We start from the raw sequence: 5,423 nt of genomic DNA, 5'->3' as shown, positions 1-5,423 counted from the left end.
TAAAATGTATACTTTAGTTTTTACAAAGAAATATTACACTTGAAATATTGTTATTTTAATTGTTGCTGTAATTGTAACCTTTTTAATAAAATAGCAAATAATATATTTACAAGGTAGATGTAAACAAAATCTTAAAAGGTCAATATAAGCCTTCTCTTCAAATTATTTGTATTGTGTTTTATTAGTGACAAATTTGGGGAGAGGATACATATCCAAAACTTTCTGAAAATACAGTATGAGAATTAACTACACGATTACTAGAAATGTTCACCTTGGATATTATACAATTTGCAAGCAAAAATACAAGTGGAAAATACTATTTTTTTATAGATGTTTCCAACTGTGAACCAATTTTGTAGTATATATACACATTTCTTTTCTTGTGTCCTTGTATTCTTTCTTGTGGCTCAGTGACACACCTGTGAAAAGCTCATTATGCAGGCTCATTAAGCAGGTCTTTTGTCTTCACAGGTGTGAATCAGACCATTATACATGAGTCTCGCCCATTTCGCATATTGCCTTTCCAAACAAAAAGTGTTTTACTAAATTTAAATCAATGTATTGTTTTATGTGAATGATTTGGAAGGATGATTTTCAGATCATTTTGAAGCAAAAATTCTAGGCAACAACACTCATTAGTCAAAAGTCTTGTGGACACATATTTAGTATGTGTTTTGTGGTCTTATTTCAGAGACTTTAAGTTTTAGTTTTTTCAATAACCACGCATAAACAATATTCTCTCAAAAATACAAACATGTACATACATCTTGCTAACATATTATGGTAGCCCTGTTTGTGCTATATAGAGTGAATTTACACCTTTGCCATTAACATGTTTATAAATAACTGAAAAAAGCACAAATGTTAGAGCATGTAAGAACACCTCCAGGACCCCAAAAACACATAGGACCCCAGAGGGTTAAGTATGTAGACTTGGTTTGACTCGCTGATGGATTGGTTCAAGAGCACATCCACTTCCCTCTGGTCGTTATCGACGTAGAGTGGGATGGCGCTACCCAGAGAGTAGGCCAGGTGTATTTGTAAGAGGATCAGTTGGCCTGGTGATGGTGGAAACCAGCATAGTTAGCACAAGGCTTAAGGGTTTCAAGTACGGTGGGATTCTACCCGTGGCTGGGCTGTCATTTGAGGAGTTAACCTCCCAAGCATGTCTGTTATCAGGGCTGTAACCAGCTGAGTTTGGGCAAAGTCATTCTGAAAGACAGTAAACAGCGGTTTCATGGAGCTCGCGGTCTGATTCAGCAGGATGCTGTGAGTGTTGAGAATGACCACGTTCCTCTCAATGTCTTGCCGATGGTTTGCAAAGATGCACTCTGCGTGGTGAGTTGCTCTTTTAGCTGTGAAAGTTCAGTCTGAATTTCAACCACATGCTGTTCCACAGTGGCTATGTTTGCTGTGTGGACACTTGGCATACCAGTGTCGAACAGAGTTCTGGCGGCAGCTACGGCTCCGAGCAACGCTCCCAGGAACCGTTTGGAGTGTTAGTTGGTGCTTAGGAGTCCTGATTCTGTAACAGTCACTTTCCCAAGTTGGTTGGACATGTGTTCGACCTTGGCCTTGGCGTGAGAGAGGGAGTCCTCTGTCCATCGGGCACTTGCCCAGCCGTATTGGGCTACGGTGCTGGGGTAGTGTGCTCTGTAGGCCTTGTGTGGGCTGGATGAGTCGAACATGCGCTTGATGGGTGTAGGTCCTGCAGTCGGTGATCAGGAGTCTCAGTTGTTCTCTCGGTGGCAGCTGTCCTCTGGATGGCTTACAGCACGGCATGGCGAACCACAGCAGCAACCTGGTGCAGACAACAGGGAGAGAGAGAAAGAAAGGGGAGGAAAAAGCCAGCGAGGGTTGTCTTCGGTTAGACAGGGCAGTCTTTTTATTTCATGGGTGGCAACTAGGTTTAGCTTGCCTTGGCCCATGTTTTGCCACATCTTGCTGCTGGCTTGTCGCTTGCTTCAGTGTATTGTCAGTGGCTCTGGTGCTTTGGTTTGCAGCGCATGATGCGTCATGGGTGGACATTGGCCTTATCCCCCCTTTGCGCCGTTGCATTACACGTCTTTGCGTTGTGGTGTCAGACGGTGCACGCATAGAATGTAGCTCTGTGCACGCAGCATGTGCTTGGTGTCATGCAGTGTTCTGAGTAACCGGTTGTCAGTGAGTGTAGACGGCATTCAAGGGTTGGTTGGAGGGGTCTGAGAGGTGGTGAAGCAAAGTCTTTATTGTGTCAGAAGCCCGCATGTTCGTTATGTTTGTCTTTGTAAACAGCGGAGCTAGCGTAAACTTCTCTGAGGTAGACAGTTTAGTTTGTAAAGTTCTTATGCTGTGTGTAATCACTTCAAACTTCAGGGTGGGTGGGCGGGTTTGAAGTGACCACAGCTAGTCGTTTAGTGCGCCAGGCTTGGTGAGGGTATGGGTTTGGTCATGTAGCTGCAGGTCAGTCATGACCTTTGGGCAGCAGGTGTCAAAGTCTTTAGTGAGCTGTAAGGTGCATGGTAGCGGATTCGAACCTACAGTTGGTGTTGAGTCTGTGTCTTCATGGCTGGCTGTGGGAGTTTCCGTGAACTCTGTGACTTGAAAGTCTGGTTTTGCTGGAGTTCCCGTGACCTTTGTGACCTGACCGTCTGGCTGTGACTGGAGGGGGTCAAGTTCTCGTACTTGAGCCCAGACTTTGAGCTGTTTCAAGTCCAGTAACGGTTCAAAGCGATCTAGAAGGTCTCTGCCGCTTAGGAACGGGTAAGTGTCCATTTTTGAGATGAACACTGGATGGACTAGACTCAAAGGACCAATTGTCAGGTGAATGTGAGCTAACTGTTCAAGCCTGATGTCATTTTGGCTGTATGACTGCACGTTCAGTTCACAAGTTTGAGGTGTAAGAGTTCGATCTTGTCTCTTAGCTTGAAATTGGAGTCTTTTTGAAAAGGTGAGATGCGATCACCGTAAGATGTGATGCTGTGTGTTCCCTGCTCACTTCCTTTTCCAACGTGATGTTCAGGAGGAGTTACCGGCCCACCCCCTTTTCGACAAGCACTGCATGAAAATTGGGATTTTCGTCCCCGTAAACGGCCGGAAATCTCCTTAATTTACGTCAGTTAACGACAATTTACAGCATGTGAACGTCGCGATCGTCTGTGCCACATATTGACGGAAACGAACCATGACGTATGTGGAGAGCTCGAGGGAGGTGCAAATGGCTCCAATTAGCATATGAATAGCAGCGCGCGCGCCTTGCCAGAGAATGGCTTGAATTTCCTCACTCAGTATTGGTTGAACCACTACATTTAAACAAGAAAAATCACTCGTGATTGGTTGGCAGCTCTGTTACTATTGGTCATCCTGCCTCATTATAAATTTAAACCCCAAAATTATAATAATATTTATATATATAAATTATTTATATACAAATATATATATATATATATATATATATATATATATATATATATATATATATATATATAATTATTTATATTTAATTATAATTATTTATATATAAATAAATATATTCATATCATATGCTATCATGTTGTATATTCATATTGTTATACTATGGACAACATTATTATTATTACCATGAAGGACATGAATGAATTTGAGGAAAATAAATTGCCAGGGACATGCTGTTTATTCAAAGAAAGAGCTTTATTTGCACAAACACACAAACTATACGAACATATGAGATCTGCCCACACAACAAATTGGAAGCTCACGAGAAGCCCAAAATCCTACAGCACCATGAAGTGTCTGTTTTCAGCTTCGGAGCTGTAGGTAATTCTGCCGAATTTGGTCCATTTTGCAGACGTCTGTGGTGCGTTGCCCTGTATTTTGGCATCGCCTCTGATCTAAACTGTAGTGCGGCACAGAGTTCTGTGAGCTCCTGGCTGCGAAAAGATGGAGGTCGCACATTCCATCCAGACACCCCGCCAACGATGCCGTCTTCCACATCCGACATTAGGTCTATGGAAGCGCAATTCCAAAGGCCCACCTCATCCTCAGCCAGCACACTCTGTCTCGCTTCTAGCAGCTGTGAAAACAACCAATAAAGACAATAAGTACTGCGCGATGCACTGCGTATGGACACAACACATCTATATATGCACTTGCAAAATAGTCACAATGACCAAGAACATATCTAATCAAATAAATCTTACCCTCTTTCTTCTCGCTCGACTCCGAGCTGAACTCTTCACAGCTTCCGCCTGCGATGCAAGATCTGGTTGTTTGTACCTGAAGCTCCTGCGCACGGTCTCGTAATATGTTTTACAGGCAGCTGGAAAACGATTAAATGAGAGTGAAATGAATAAAAAAACAATGCAAGTCACAGTAAAATTAAACAATAAAGGAGAAAATATTAAAAGTTACTTACACACAATGTCGTCATTATCAGCATCATGTAAATCTGGACTTGCAGACTGTAACGGTCACCAGCTGGAGTGCCCTTGAGAGCCACCAGAGGGCACTCCAGATTAGACTATTATCACTCACAAACTACATTTCCCATAACTCACTGCCCGGACTTACCATCACTGATCACATTCACCTGTACCTCATTCACTGATTGCATTCACCTGTGTCTCATCCTGTTAGTCTGTCTATTTATACCAGGTTCATTCATTGACTCACCGCGAAGTCTTGTTTTAGTGTCACACTGCAATTCTGAGCATTCTCCCCGTTTTCTTGTCTCTTGGTCTTTTTGGATTTCTTGCCTGTTTTGGATTACTCTTTTGCCTCTGACCCCTGCCTGCTTTGTGTGTTTGTTTGTACAGACTGCCTGCCTGTGTTTGACCTTGCCTGTTTTGGATTACCCCTTAATAAAACTGCATTTGGATTCTCCACCTTCGTGTCTCGGAGCAGTTTCGTGACAGAAGACTTCGCCTCATATGGATCCAGCAGTTGTCAGCAACCAGGCCCTGAGGAAGTTCCTTTCTTCGGTGTTCCAAGATGGCCAGCCTATTGAGAGGTATGCAAGGGACTTTTTCTCTTGCTGTCATCTGGGAACGTTAAATGACACCCAGCTCATGGACCTGTTTTTGAGTGGGCTGGATGATGACGTTGCTCAATTGATGCCGGAGGACTATACCGGCTGGACCCTAGAAGGGTATGTCGACCTAGCCCTCTCCTTGAGCGGTACGGCATTTACTGTGGGCTTGGCTGATGAAACACCCTGCAAGCTCACAGTACCCCCAGAGCCCTCACCGCTGGCCGCGTCCAGTTCAGGGTCTTCACAGCTCCACGTCCAGTCTGCCCAGCCAGAGTCAGTTTACGTCTCGCCTGCCTGGGCTGGGAATCATCACGTCTTGCTAACCATCAAGCCAGCCACTGGATCGGTCTATGGACGTACAGGACCGGTTTCCAGCGTGGTCGATCCCCCGCTTATGTCTGCACGCGCTGCCAAGAGGGCCATCGTTCAAGGGTTC

At 44.1% G+C, this 5,423-nt stretch overlaps 1 long non-coding RNA gene across 1 annotated transcript; it reads right to left on the bottom strand.

The window, feature by feature from the left end:
- Positions 1–3,919: 3,919 nt before the first annotated feature.
- LOC143722451 (uncharacterized) lies at positions 3,920–4,419 on the bottom strand. The gene is made up of 3 exons (XR_013196887.1): positions 4,373–4,419; positions 4,158–4,276; positions 3,920–4,030 (listed from the first exon to the last, which is right to left on the bottom strand). It is a non-coding gene; the product is annotated as an uncharacterized LOC143722451 (long non-coding RNA).
- Between the last annotated feature and the right edge of the window lie 1,004 nt (positions 4,420–5,423).

Source organism: Siphateles boraxobius, unplaced genomic scaffold (genome assembly GCF_051911475.1).
Source record: "Siphateles boraxobius isolate OS27281-9 unplaced genomic scaffold, OSU_SipBor_1 66, whole genome shotgun sequence".
In the NCBI taxonomy this organism is placed as follows: Eukaryota; Metazoa; Chordata; class Actinopteri; order Cypriniformes; family Leuciscidae; genus Siphateles; species Siphateles boraxobius.
This window is presented reverse-complemented; position numbering and strand designations above follow the sequence as displayed.